Source organism: Gasterosteus aculeatus, chromosome 1 (genome assembly GCF_964276395.1).
Source record: "Gasterosteus aculeatus chromosome 1, fGasAcu3.hap1.1, whole genome shotgun sequence".
In the NCBI taxonomy this organism is placed as follows: domain Eukaryota; kingdom Metazoa; phylum Chordata; class Actinopteri; order Perciformes; family Gasterosteidae; genus Gasterosteus; species Gasterosteus aculeatus.
This window is the reverse complement of record NC_135688.1, coordinates 13,590,959-13,606,669: the sequence shown is the minus strand read 5'-3', so window position 1 is coordinate 13,606,669 and position 15,711 is coordinate 13,590,959. Positions and strand designations below refer to the sequence as shown.

Here is a 15,711-nt window from a genome sequence, read left to right as displayed (position 1 = left end):
AAGTTGATATATATCAAGTCAAAATCCGTGAAACATGTGTTTATCTTGTCAGTGGGGTGTGCACATAGTATTTCACTCTTTTACTGCAATAGCGCGCTGTTGTTACAACTGTCCCAACTGGCATTTAGCAGGCGTGGCTCTTGTTGTAACTACGGCGAGCTCGAAGCTACCAACTGATGCCACTGACTCCAGAGCAGTAGAAACAAGAGAAGTCCGTCTTGAAGCGCGGACACAAATGCAAATGTCCTCGTCCACTATACGTGCTTCTCTGTTGTGCTATGTCAGCGTCATGTTTTGATGGATAGTTCCTTTGCCTCGCAAGCACTCTGTCCTCCATGTCACCATGGCTACTCCTCCCTCATAAAAATGCCAACGGTGGATTAAGCGTCTCACATTCACAGTACATTATGCTTCCTCACTTCATTACAATAAAAGGATTAACCTGCCTGGGATCAGTAAAGTGATCAGTGGGGATGGTGAGTGACATGTGGCTGAACTCCCCCCCTCCACATCCGCACAGACTGTGGCAACACACGGGGACCAAAAACCATCATGACGCCTTGCAGGTGACATAATTTCATATTCTCCATCTGGTCCACAGGAAAGAAGCTGCTTTACTGTGTGCCACTGTGTGGCGTGTAGTGTCGGCCGGTTACAAGAAGTGCTCCTAATGGTGGACAGATTTTTAGAACATGTTGAAGAAGATGGAATATGTTAAAATGACTATAATTTAACAAGGGTAAAGGGTTTTTTGGCAAACTGGCAAAATGATGGAAATATGAGAAAAAAAACAAATTAGAATAAATTAGAAGAGCCAAAAGCACACAGCATAAATGGGGAGATGGCTCTGGTCACACGTGGCCTCCCTGCAGTGATCCGTCTTCCCATGAATGTGATCTGTGATAAATTAAAAGCTGATTATTTCCTGAAGGGAGAAGCCAAGCGCTTGGCCCCAAGCCCCCTTGCTGGCGGTGATGGATTAGTCCACAGTCTGCTCCGTGGACCTGTCCCCACTGACTGCACAGCCATGGACGCTGCAGGCGTACGTTGCTCCTATCAGGATCCCGTCTCTGACAACGCTTAATTTATTTGAATAAATGCTCCACCATCTCTTTAAAGGACAATTACATTTCCATCACGACACAGACGGTTGGTTCTAGGATTGTTTTTTTTTTAGTATTCCCCTACGAACATCCGATCATATTTAGCACCGATACACTATAAAATCATTTTGAAAAGCTGGGAGAAGGTCAACTATTCTTACCATGATACTGAAGCCTATTGCCATAGAGACCAATCCAAATGTATTACGTATCTGAGCAACCAGAGCTTATGTTTTCTCTTAAATGTCTTAGCCGTGATATAATATCCACTCAGAGCAGCCCAACAGAAATGTTTTACTCAGAAACAGTAATATAGCAGTGAAAAAGCACTCGGCACTTATAGGTTCTTTGTTCAAACTTTCACAGTCAGTGAACGTCCACTGAGGTTTTTACAATGTGGTCCCATTCTCTTGTGCCTGAACCGTTTTCCCTGCATTGGCATCACTTGGACGGCCTTCAGCGCAATTTGTCTGCAGTCATTGGGTCAGCCTGAGCAGGAACAAAGGTGGTCGCTCTGTGCTATTGTGTCCTTTTGTGTCCCATATGTCAGAAGTCCGCTGTACAAACAATGCAGCAACTGCGAAAAAAAAACAGTCATTATCTTTGGTAGAATCGCTGTCATTATCCTCCTGCAATCATAATTCTAATTACAAAAAAAAGTTGCTTTGTAAGCAGGTAGATTATGCAATGTTAATTACCCGGGCACAATGCAGCAGACGCGTGTTCAAATGCCACTCACCATTGTGCCGCGCACAAAAGCAGCGCGCAGTACACCCTCCGCCATATGCAAAGCAGTGGCGGGTCCCAAGACAGTTGGTTTAAGCCCTCATGGCGCAATCACAGGCCTATTGTCGTTAATACATTTTCATTAATAATACTTGTAATGAATCACCCTTAAGTGGATTATGTGACATGAGCCAATATGTCTGTACGCTTGGTAATAATTGATGAACCTCATCCTATGAACTACTCAATCTCACCTCGAGCAGCTAAACTGAGCGCAGAGGTATTTTCCAATACTTTAGTCCCAAATCTATGTCAACTTTATTTATTATTAATGTACTGCTGCCTTTGTTGGAAAAAACACTCCATGACCTCTTTCACCAGGTTTTAAAATCTATTAGGCTACCATACAATAGTATGGGGTGTGTGATATACCCCATACATTTATCATATACCGCATATTTAAAAAATGGATGGCTAAAGGGAACCAAAGATGACTTTGGTAGGCTAGTCATTTGAAATAACCTCACATTTCATTTCAAGGATAATGAACATAGATATGTCCCGCTTACAATGCTAAATTCTTTAATGCACAAATGCAGCTAGGGTGTTTAAATTTGCATTCATTTGCAATACACATCAGAAAGATGATTTTTTTTTTATCCCATAGCATAGTGCAGCAGCGTTTTGCATTAATCGCCATAAGGGTGCACTTTACCAAGCCACTCTGGCAAATTAAATCCTCCGAATAATATCTCCATCATCGCCGTGTTTCTGTGCTCTGACATAAGCATCTATCTGGCTTTGTAATGCAGAGCATGCAGAGCCTGCCAATTCGGCAAGACCTGAAACCACGGGGCAATAAAAAGTGACATCAGCGATGGAAAAGTTAATAGTGTGTTTCAGATGCACTTTCTGCAGGACGGGAGAAGCAGAGGTTTCATTCACTCTAATAGACACTGGCTGGCAATCTCCCCCTGTCTCCCACATGCCCTGATGAATTCCAAACTGCTCTGTTGTAATAACTTATAAATAGGTACGGCTTCCAGAGGGGCTCATGTGACACACTATAACGTCTCGGCATACTCCACATTTACAGTCTGTGTACAGATCATAGTAACAGCTTGTTTTGGTTGTTCATCTCTTCAATTTGATGTTTGATGATGAGTATTGTAGGAGGTGTCACACCGCTGGTTGTGTAAGTCAGTTTTTTTTTCCTTCACATGAGCCTATTTCTAACTTTAAGGAGCTCATTTCGGCACAGCTGTCAGAGAACGCCGCGAGCTGAATAAACAGAATGCAGAAGTACACAGGCAAACTGAGGACAACATGACTGTAGGCATCTGTTCCAAATTGGGCCAGTCCCAAAGATTTTCCCACAGTATATCCAGCTTTTGCTTGTTTAATCCGTCATACATCTTATTGTCTTTGAAGTGAACAGCGTTTAATTTATCTTCACTGTTAAAGTTAATGTTGTCAGGGGCGTACTGATGCTATACCTGCAATACAACACTGGTACTCTGCATCAAACGTCATCATCCTGAAGAAACATATTTTCAACCAATCAAAGCTGAAGAATTAGATATATTTATCGAGGCAATTACTTCTAGTTACAGCAAATTTAAGACAAGCAGTTCTTAGAGGATCAAATGATTCATCACATGCATGGAGCAGGAATGGACAGACATAATAATGTACCCCTCATTTGCCCCATGGTTTGTTTCTTAAAAGCATCCCTACATACTTTACTGTTGGCATCTTATTCAAACCATATGTCGAAATAAAAAAGGTATTTTATGTAATGATTAGATTAGATAGTAGAAGCTAAATGAAAATAAAGAGGAAAGAATCTTCTACCACGTTGAAGGTAGCACCCAATGAAGAGGGGATGGGAAGTGACTGGAAAGTAATTAAATGCTTCATTGTTGTTCTTAATAACCCTTATGTACATGTTCACCTCTGTCTCTGTATTGCGACAATCTATAACTATTCAACAGGACATTCTTAAAGGGGACGGTAACATATTTAACATATAATGGCCACAGATTTTACACAAGATGAGGTTACCTGAATGAGGACTATTATTTAGCCTGTGAAAGTAGCTGCATAATCGTGCCAAGCACAAGAAAATTACTCAGATGATGTCATCGGGCCAGAAGGCAAGGTACAGACGGCGTTAAACAAGTGTAGAAGATCTAATGAAAGGCAACTTTCATAGCAAGGAGAACCACTTTTAATCAAATACGAACGTGTAAAGTCAAAATGTTTTAAACATGTGAAGGACTATTACTTTTATCTTTCCAAGTTTTTACTTACAGCCAAACCCTTCAAGTATTACTTTGTATATCAGCAGGTGACCAGTTTAAAAAGCGCTTCAGTTGTTCGTTCCCCCACGCTAAATTCAAACCACTGGCCCGACATCTCATAGCGGTAGACGTTCATGCTCCGACAAACAGGGATCAAATGTGCGATATGAGACATGAAAACTATACGGGCATAAACAGCTGCAGTTGCGGAGATCGACACAGAGCAGAAAACCCTCAGGTAGATAATGAGAAGTCAGTGGGTTTGTAGTGTCCCTGCGCTGACGCAGGTGCAGCGGTCCTCAACATGCATGTGGTTCAACAAGCCCGTGACGCGGTGAGTTCTCCTCTTCGGGACTGTCAGCCTTCAGCACAGCACATCATCTCTCCGTGAGAATTAGATGACATTATTCCAAGCCGGTGTGGTGCACAAACAGGAGCAGCAGCCACAGTGTGTCATCCACAGGCAGCCGCAAAATTCATCAATTAGAGCTTCCACGCACCCAGTAATTAGCTAGAATGACCGATTGAGCTTTTGTAAAAATGTGTTCATATTATCCAGATTACAAATAAGCACATTCATCTAATTAGCTGCAAGAGCTTTATTAAAGTTAATACACAATGATACCCCAAAACCCAGAGATTAAAATGCTCCAAGGTTCTTGTTAATTAGAGTATTCGCACATTGACAGTTGAACATCAGGGTCAAAGTGGGCAAAAACTTTGTTTCTTTGACGTTTTCTCTGAGAATCTTCCATGCAAATATTCTTGTGAATGTGAATGTGCTTAAGGTAATTTTCTTCCTACAACTGAACATTCGTTCTCTTTTGCCCAAAAATGATTTTCTTCTGCCAATCCTTCCTGTTTGCGTTCCATGAAATTATACCACCAGCAAAGTAAAATTGTCAATTACAAAGCCTGTCACCCGCACCGCCTTAGTGATTGTTAACAGCACAAATACAAGAAGAGCATTTCACAGATTCCTCCCTCTGTATTTATCTTGCGACTCAGGCAGGCAAAGTCTGAGTTGAATATTCATTGTGCTGTAGAGGACTTTCCCACTCCTTGAAATAACTTTGCACTCACATGCTTCACGGAGCAGCATTAACATAAAGTGGCTCATTACAGTGTTGGATGGCTCCTGGGTGGTTGTGTTATTAATTCTTTTTCAAGATCTGCGCATGAATCAGAAAGAGCAAAATACAGCGTCCTTGTTGTTGCCTTTTTAATCCTCGTGAGTGGGTTACACGAAAATATACAGAGACAAGCATGACACTTATATTTAGTTTGTCTAATACAGTAAATAAAACTGAAGTTTGTGTTGCAGAACGTTTCTTTGTCAGGAATAGTGATTGGTTACTCAACCTCGCCCACACACATACACACACACTGACTTTGGTCTGAATGCTAATCTAAGGTAACAGTTTAAAGTTTGTATTGTCACAAACTGAGTGTTCAATCATCTAATTCTCATGAGTTAGTTGACATGATTTTAAGCCATTAAGTCCAAGATAGCGATGAAGTGGTTTCCCAAACCCAAACCACGGTGACTGAGAGTTCTCAATTGGGTTTCACAGGCAGAGGACATAAAGTTGAGAATGTTATGGTTTGACGTTACATTGTTAATGCTTTATATATTCATTTTCAACCGTAAGAATACACATTGATCAACATCGTTGTTAGCGAAGTGAATCATTTTCCAATGTGATGCCCTTGGCCAGCTGTTTAATAACAACAAAACAAATATGTAAATCATAAAAAGAAAGGTTAGTAATGCAGCTACAAAACTTAAAAAGAAATGAGAATTTCAAGGGTGAAGCAGGAGTATTCCCTAGTGAATCTGTCGACTGTCACGTCTGTCTCTTGTAATGCGATGAAATGTGTTTCGAGGTAACAAAAATTATCATCACTGAAGTCGAAGGAACACAGAGTGATGAGAACGTGCCATCCATGAGAACCACAAGATCTTTCCATCCATGGAATAAACAACACGCAGTACGATAGCTGGTAGGTGCATCAAAGGATATTATAAGGTAAAAGTTCACATTTCCATTGGAATCACATATCCAGAATCACTCAACAAAGGAACTTGTGGATTACTGGTGTTGACAAGTCGTACACTCTATACCAGCATATGTAAATGTTACACATCTAGAGGCAAAGCAATATGGTGGAATTGTTGGATCTGAACTAATGAGTTGAGAATTGTTGTCGGCACTGTTGTCTGAAGCGTTTGGACTGTTTGCGCTGTTAGCTGTTGGTCTTTGACTTTCACCATATGGAGAACTGCGTGGAGGCAATCCCGCTTTTAATCCCTCATCTGTCTTTCATGGTTGTCGTTGTTTTTATCCGGTTATTTATTTTTACAGTTTATATTTCTCTTTCCATTACCATGTAAAGTGCCTTTCAGTATCTGTAATATCTGTATTATTATTCAAAATAAGATGTAAAATGGAAATAACTCGTATTTGCGTGATCTGCAAAACAGAGATAGAGAAGGAAAATATATACGCTGGTAAAAATATACTGATGACAACAAGGACAACTTCTAAAAACATTTCCCGAGTTGAAGAAAAGTTCATGCATGAGATAGGAATGAAGATATTACCTTAACTGACAGTGACAATCGGCAAAAGGTAAAAATGGTTTTCCAACAATAAAGGTTGTTTGACATTCATACAATGTGGAATAGAGCAATTGAAAAGATACCAGAGGTTGAAGGCAAACATCATTTTCCTGATTGTCAATGTACACACTGGATGTATGTAGGCAGATACAGATTTGACCTTGAATAGTTGCCTTAAGGAGTTTAAATACATTTTAATTATACAAAATTAACATTTAAATATGACAAAATATCAATCAATCATTCACATTAATGTATCTGAAATTAACATTCATTCCAAATGAAGGTCAGCGCTAAATTAGTTTTTCTACAATTATTTTCTCGTACATTTTTTCAAAAAGAGGATTATTCCCAAAAGATTCAGAACAGTGTTCTTGCACACGCACATACACAGGCATGAACAGCACATGTGCACACGGACGTACACAGGCATGAACAGCACATGTGCACACGGACGAGCAGACTCACAAACTGGCAACCAGACTCAGAGCGTATATTCATGTCTCCCGTACCCGGACGTAGATCTCCGTTGTTACAATGCGCAGTGTTTGTCCAACGAATCCCACAAATTGGAGGGAGCAGAGAAGCTTGGGAAGAGAACTACTCCCCCCGCAGACCTTCTGGGAAACAACCTTGACACAGTCATCTGTCTTAGTTACACTGAAGTTAGACCTCCTGACACACATGAGAGCCGGGACAGCCCCCTGCAATATCATATGCTAAGCTGTTATGATACTATATTAATGGAGCTAAGAGAGAGAGAGAAAAAATAATGGATGACAAAAGTATCAGTGTGTCGGGGTGGTTGATTCTCGGTCAGCTGCTAGCAAGGGTGCTGCAAGGTTACATGCAGCATTACTTTAAAATAAGTGACCTCTGACCCCGGGCAGGTGAACGGGGAGGTTGAGGTGTGGAAGAGGTCGCGATGGAGAGACACAAAGAGATGAGAAGTCCGGGGAGGAGGGAGAGGAGGAGGGAGAAAAGGCGGGACAAGGGCGTCACTGCGGTGAGGTCTCACTCAGTCACCCCGCGGCTGGCTGTGTTTACGGAGCTGTCAGTCACGTGGGGGAGGCCTCTCCCGGGGGACTTGGGCCACCAGGGCGATGAGAAAATAATAGCTCCTTCTGTCGGAGCTTCGAGGGACGGCGCTCTGATGGACACCACTGGGAATTAGAGCCGGACTCCCGGACGCTTCCCGTCACACACTTAAATACGGGCAGGACGCGCACACACAGGACAAGGTACGAGCATACCAGCATTGCCAATATAATTAACATCCATGCTGAGAACACTCAATATTGGGGCGGTCCTTTTGTCTTGGTCATTTCATAGAGATGCCGGAGGTAAGGGCTTTGTAATATGACAAGGTGAATACAGTTAAATTACCCCAAAACTTCCGTTTATTCCTGCTAATTACCATGGATTATTGAATATTCCCTTTAATTCCTGTATATCCCTGTATATTCCCATATATTCCAGTTAATTCCCATGGAAAATTTCAAACTTTGAATATTCCTGGAATTTTGCAACCATAATGCTGAGGCCAATGTACCCTCTCGATGAGGCTTGTTTGTGTGTGACTTTAGACCAGAGTAGCTTGTCAGGGAAAGGTCAGCCAACTATCAGATAAGACACATAAGTGATCACCAAAGATTTGTTTTCAAGCTGCTTGCATTTCGACTTCACAATAAGGGATGCCATTCAGGGGAAAAAATGAGTGATTATATATTTTTAAAGATCTCTGCAAGTTAATTTTCATATAAGCAACAGCTTTAAAAAATGTTTTTTAGAAGATAGTCAAGTGGAAAGTATAAAGACAACGCACAGTGTCAGTCTTGAAGTGAGGCAGCAGACTTATCATGAGCCTGCGTAAGGATTATAGTGTAAACTGTCACACTGAGGGCTTCAGTATATCCCTGGGTGATGAGAAGGATTGGATACCACTGCTCCATCCATAAAACCACACATTAAATCAGGCTGAACAACCATTAAAAGGGGTTGAAAGATAGCCTTGTGGAGCGCCTCATTAGTACAAACACTCAGAAATCATGGGGTAGCATCTGTTTTTTGAACATCGTCCAACATCAGTGCTAAGAGCAGTAGGCCTCGGGGTAAGGGGGTGGTGGAGGGGGGCGGGTGCAGGGGGCTATTCCCCCGTGCCCTTACCATAAATAAAAATCTCTACCTCCGTGTAATTAAAGGGGACAAACGATGTCCACGGGCCCACGCCAGCCCATCACTGTGCAACTGAAACACAGAAAATGTGCACACACATGAGGAGAAACAGGCTCTCCAGGAACCAGTGCAGGACACATAATGACCATTGATCTGGAGAAGACATAGAGAGCTCATTGCACCGTATCTATTACACATATTTATCTACCTGGTTCAATGCTAACACTGCACATTTTATTCTTTGTTCTCAGCTGCTTCAAAGGGGGCCTTTGCCTTAGGGAGCTTAGAGAAGATGATGTGCTCCTTAACGGATTGCCTATGTTGTTGGGGCCCAGTGTTCCCACAGACTGCCTCATACTTTACAGGACACACTACAAAGGCTCTCATAGGCACACGTAAAGTAGGGGCGTATGCATTGTCAACGACGGATGATTGTCATTCATGTATGCGAGAGGATTTTTGCAATCATGGTACAAATGAATGTGCACACATACACCGAAACAATTTCACTTTTGTTAGAAAATTAGAGCAGCGCAGGCATCTGAGATGCAGACCGACAACACACACCAACCAGCGGTGTACTCTTCCTCGTCCCATCTGGAATTGGGTATTGACATCAAACAAGTCTCTGTTGTTTCATGTACAAACTTTGCCACAATGTTTAATAGATACTGCATGAGACAAACAAGAGCATGCAAATAGCAGCCTGCAAAAGTGACCTTGCCGTGTGTTTTTGTGTGCTTGACGGATCGCTTACTCAGTCTCCTCAATGTGTTGCACCATAAAAGGCAGATTACTTATGATAGAATGCACGGTTCACGTAACATGGAGCACACGTCATGACTAGGGATAAGGATTTAGGGAGTCTCGTCACCTAGTAGTTAGCCAGGGATCAGTGATATTACTAAAACTTGAAAGGGGGGAATTAAAGCCTGAGGAGTCGGAGGGAGAGAGAAAAGGAATAACAGCTAGGATACAGAAAAGTATTGTAGCCTCTTTCTGCTTCATTTCCACATTTCAAACCGCCTCAAAGTGAGACTTAAAAACTTGGTAATGTAAAAATACTCCAAGCACAGTGCAGTGCCTCCCACAGGGATCCAAACTGGTTTCATGACTTGAAAACCTGGTAAATATGCAGCACCTTACAACAAGAAGGAAAACAAAATAATAGACAACAGACATCCCACCAATCGCTGGTAGTGGGGACGCCCACCCGCTGCTGAAGGTATGTCCACAGTTAAACACATTTTCAAGTTTAAAAAATAGAAAGATTTAAGGGCAATACACTTGGGTGGAGTCACTGGGTGACTTTGACTTCTATTTTAAGCCGCCGTTGCGAGGATAATTCTCATAACAAGTATGTTTAATAAAAAATGTATTCAGTTTTAGAACAGCATTCAGCTGGCGAGCGAGGCGATCTGGCGAGAGAGCTTGGTGTTCTAACATTAGCATTGTTTCCAACACATTTTGCATACACATAATTGAAAGACAAAACTATCAAAACCTCAAATTAAAGATGTTTCCTTTGAACTCACTACTATGTTATTTTGTCATTTGAATCAGGACCCAGAGGAACAATTAAATAGCCCAAAAATGATTAAAGCAAATCTAAGAGACCTTATTACAGCAGAGGAGTAAAATGTTATGTTTTAGTTTAGTTTAAATTTCTTTGACATAATCTAAAGATAAGAAGGTATCATGTGATGTCCAGCATCTTGGGGTTGACAGTGAACAACGGAGGCCTTTTGCCTCTACAGAATGGTTAGTCGGCCCGTGAGATTTTCGGCATAGGTAAGCATGCAGAGGCAGCTCAGCCGGCAGGAGCTTATCGCCCAATGCAGGAGCACGAAACAGCTTACAGCAGGTGTACAACACAAGCCCCCGGATAGGACAGCCGTCTGTCACAAAGGGTTACTCCCAATACATTTCCTTTAATGCTAAGTGGCAGGCCGCTACGTTTTGGTGGCGATTTTAAAAGTATTTTGTATATTTGTACATTTGTACAGTGAGGCGCAGAGAGTGTTTTAGTGCAGACTACTACTGATCAAAATCACCCTTTATGTGGTTTATTTTAGTGTACGTTGTGGAGCAATATAAGCAAATTATTTTTTCATTTGACATTTTCTAGCACTTCTATTTCAGACTTTACTGAGCTCCACATCTGGATGACGTTCCAAATTTGGGTTACAGAGAGAATTCCTCTTCCATGACAGTGTGTTCATCGAGTAAATACAAACCAGTTGGCCCAAGCAAACTGGTCTATCCGACCGTTGAACATCTATGTCCTCGTCCTCGTTAATACATTATAAAACAAAAGCCATATCAGTGGATTGAGATCTAGTTCTACCATGCTTGAAAAGAAACCTGAGCTTTTGGCAAACTATACCTGCTTCCAGACACACACACACACACAGATTATATTATGATTATTTATTTTGGAGAGCAATCTTCCGGGTACATTTTAGCATTAACAGCATTAATCTCGTGCTGGTGCTGCAGATTGCCTGTTTGATTTACACAACACCGAATCTCCTTGAGAGGCAACTGAAGATATCTTAATCCACGTCTTTGATCAGCATCTCCATTCCACTCCCCATCCTCCTCTACTCTACGGCCTGCATCCTCTTCTTCTTGCACTGTTGCTGTTCATGATGTCTGCTATTCTTAACTCACAGCATATTATTCTGCTGAAGTCCTTGGTGTGTTTATGTCTTTGATTCATTGATTTCCATTTGTCATGCTGTTAAGTGGAAGCACCGCGATGAATATAAATAATTGAATTATTTGTGGGAGGAATAATTGCTGAATGAAATAAAAACAAAAATACTTTCATTGCCTCATGACACACTGTAGTATTTAAATGTAATTAGACATTATAATCTGTCTCAAGTGTATCCTGACCTGCAAATTAATGACAAACTCTTACCAGCAAACAAACCCCAACTCCCTCTAGACATGACTGATTAACTTGGTAGCATGTCTGACGGACATGCCATCCAGAGGGCACCATAATGACCATGTCATGGGGGAATGATGAGACCTGCCGACAGCTAGCAGCGCTCGACCTTTTGCACGTGAGGTCACGTGTCAGAGGGAACAGGATCTCCCCGATGTTGGACCCGCAGCCTCGGGGCTCGGTGGGGATGAGGCACAGACGACGGGGAACTGCAGCTTTTCAATCACCCAACCTTGCAGGACAGTGATTTCATTTGGAATAGCGTTGGAATGAAAAATAAAAACAATATAACAGAAATCAATCGTCGGCGCCTGAGGGCTTTTGAACATCTTCAGGGTGGAAGGAAGATGGAGAGTGATGGTTACTTCCTATATCATTTTCACCAAACAAAAGGTTATTACAGGGGTTTTTTCTCGTTTTTTTGTGTTAGAAAGAGAGTGCCGGTTTTCCTGCACTACTCTCAATCATCACTACCAGTGAATATCAATAAGGCAAAATGAGTGTTTTCACAAACAGGAAACGTGGTTACAAACAATCATAATTCAGCTAATCAGTTGAAAGGGATTTATGAGAGAAAAGTTTCCGTGCCTGAATAAGAATCTTTATTCACACTTAAGTTAGTGTTGTTGGTTTTGCTCACTGGGGTTTAATGTCTTATTCATTTCCTGCCTCCTGTCTTATTCCCAAATATCACTAATCCTGTTAGATGAAATCTATTAATGTTCTGCTTTGCCTGCCACACACACAATTCCAATTCCGCCCGTAAGCCCCAAACTTGCCATGAAGGCATATCTGGTCCGCCTCGCTGGATTAGAGAGATTTACCCAGGCAACCAGAGACGTGTGACCAGCAGTTCACAGTTGGAAAAGTCATCCATCCCACAAACAAAGGCAGAAGTAAGCTGCACATAAAGGGATTTTCATTTATTTTATTATCTCCTTGAATTCGCCCCTAATTTCTCATTCATCTGTATTTCATTTGTGTTGAGGTTGACATTTTTGAACTTAATTAGTGCCATTCAAGACGCGTTCACGACAAAGAAAATAAAAACATGTAGACCAGATGTGCAGGGGAAGATAAAAAAATGGAGTGAAGCAAAATATAATTAGTATAAAGCGTTTTTCTTTGTAATGTAACAAATGTCAAGCAAATACAAAATAATTTGAATTAAGAATATCTATTCTTACCATTGTCAATAATAATGTATGGTATGAAAAAAATAATGGAGGTCCAAATATAAATCCACACAATGCAAACACACACAATGCCTGCTTGAAGCAAAGCAAAGTTGGCAAGTGATTGGTACTGTGATATAAAATGAAAGGAAAGCATTGATTGGAAAGTCCACCAATCCACCCCCATCATCTCTTCCATCACTGCAACTGATGGAGCAGATAAAAAAAAAGGCTCTTCAGTTCTCTGGGAAAATGAATCAACCTGTAAAGTACCACTGTGGCAAACTCATCCCAAGACAGGCAAGATTCACGCAATATCACGACATGACAGTCTGGGAAATGGGCACGAGGAGAAAATATGAAGCGATGTCACAGCAAATGCGGACGGAAATCCTCACAGATGTTTTCTAAATCTGAGAGCGGGCAAGAAGTCGGATTAATGATCGTAGCGATCACCATGGGGAGACTCCTCACAGTGGGTGACAGGGGACGACACAGCACCCGATAGACAAGACAAATGGTTGACCACAAATAGAAAAGTCTTCTTAGCAAAGATAGGACTATATAAAAACACAGACTAGCAGAACGCTTCTGTTTTGCGTGCAATGTGTTTGTTAGAAGTTCATAACAGATGACGCAGAAAAGGGGAAACTCATTCTGCAACATTAACTTGAATACGATGCATTTTTGCACAGTAACTAATATTGAATAAAATATTATTATTGACTGTAAATTCAAGAGACACACAGCGTTTTCTGGCTTTTCACTTAAAGGATTCCTTACTGTGTTCATCTGAACTGTATTGATTCAAATTGATTGATTATCACTGCTGAGACGTTGCATTCAGGACGATTGAGCTCGCTGAGTTAGTGTCCCCGCACACAGACCGTGGATCCCTCGCTGCCTTCAGGCTGATGGATGAATCACCTGGAAGCATTGGGCATTTAACCACCAACACCATTGTTCTCCTTCTGCAGTTACTACAAAGCGCGTGTGTGCGTGTCTCTTTGATTTCAACGAGCCATGTGTGGCCGGTTAGAAAACTTTCAGCACCACCAAGACAGGGGACAGCTCCTGTCATTTCAGCGTGTCAACAAGCTGCTGTGACAGGGAACAGGGACACCTGTCGAATCCCAACACAACACAACACAACACTGGCCGCTACATTACATGACGGCTACGCATCGGATCAATGCTTTATACGTCTTAACTGTGCATACTTGGGTCTGTCTACTCCGGATTTGCGTAAAGTCCCCGTGCCGTATGCAGAGCTGGTGTGTGTAAGCGCGCTGTATAGTCAGATCAACAGCAGCGCAGCCTGTATGAATCAGACCGACAACCGCGCACAGCTGCAGAAAGAGCGACGCGCACCTTTGCTTTCACCAAACTGCTGCGCGTGTAGAAGCGTTATTTACAGACAAGCACATTTAATGCAACTTACCCTCTCCAAAATGGTGCGGGGGGGCTCTTGCACGTGTGTTTTGTGCCTTAACAGCAGACGTGATCCATAACGGCGGAGTCCGTGAAACTTTTACTCGCTGCGCACGTTGCGGAGGAGGAAAACCCGAGGAAACGTGCAGCCGGTGACTGTGGTGATCGAGCGACTTTGACTGGGCGCTTGTTATTATCCTTTTATTTTTCACTAGAAACAAAACCACTGAAAACTCGAAGCAAACCAGCGTCCTTTGTTGAGGCTTATCCTGCAGGGTGGAAGAAGAAGAAAAGGAAAAAAAAGAATATCCCGAGCCGTTGTGTGTGCGCGGAGCAGTTAGTGCAGCGGTGGAGCGCCGGCGCATACAAATGTGCCCATGCTTCTTCTCCTCCTGCAGGGAGCAGCCGCGTCAGCCTCCCGGGTCCTAAAGCTGCGCCTAACCACCCACATGCCGCCTGTCAGACCCCTCACAACGGCTCTGAAACGGCAAGGGGTCCTAATCAATGAAACCACAATGAAAGGAATTATTAAATAATAAGTTTCTCAGGTCTTAAGGGGATCCCTTCCTCAAGTGCTTCCACGTGCATCTAATCCAACGTACGTTTTTTTGGGTGCTTTACTTGCATCTTTTGAACGCGAATGTTTTTGAAGCTATAACAAATTTTCCTACTTGAACAATCATGTTGGTCATCAGTCTTGTCGGTCATCAGAAACATGTGGACACACATCCGTTTAGTGGCCCGGCAGTGTCAGCACAGCGCACACATTGATGTTTTGTCAGATGCGCCAGATCGCTCTGAAATCAGGCACTAGCACACGAACTGATGACTTGGTCACTTGGAAGTGAAAATCAGCTGGTTCGTCCTCCCTCCCAGTTGAGAGCAATCACTTATCTTCCAGCAACATCGTGGTGGCCTTTAAGCAGGTTAACGCTGATTTTGAAAGATTTTTTTCGACCAGTATTTGCAGTTGGTAACGTCGGCTGCCTGCAAGTTGTGTCCCCAAATTGACACGCATCTGTGCACGCTTTCCCTCTGGTCATTATCCCCTGATAAGGGGATACGAAAGCACATTTGTGCATTGCAGGATTTGCTTGATTAAATTCTAAATAACTTGTTAGTGCTGTCTGGAAGGTTAGTTAAGTGGCATATACATTTTTAATCATTTTGCATACAGTAACCCAAAAGCTGAATGTCCATACGCCGGTGATGTGTTCAG

The 15,711-nt window shown here is 42.2% G+C and overlaps 1 protein-coding gene across 2 annotated transcripts in view; it reads right to left on the bottom strand.

Annotated features, from left to right (window-relative positions):
* The window catches only part of robo1 (roundabout, axon guidance receptor, homolog 1 (Drosophila)), a 209,171-nt gene extending 193,833 nt beyond the window's left edge, over positions 1-15,338 (bottom strand). For both annotated transcript variants that reach the window (XM_040179226.2, XM_078098242.1), the window contains exon 1: positions 14,503-15,338. The gene's annotated coding sequence lies outside the window, so the exon portion shown is untranslated. The remainder of the gene's footprint in view (positions 1-14,502) is intronic.
* Between the last annotated feature and the right edge of the window lie 373 nt (positions 15,339-15,711).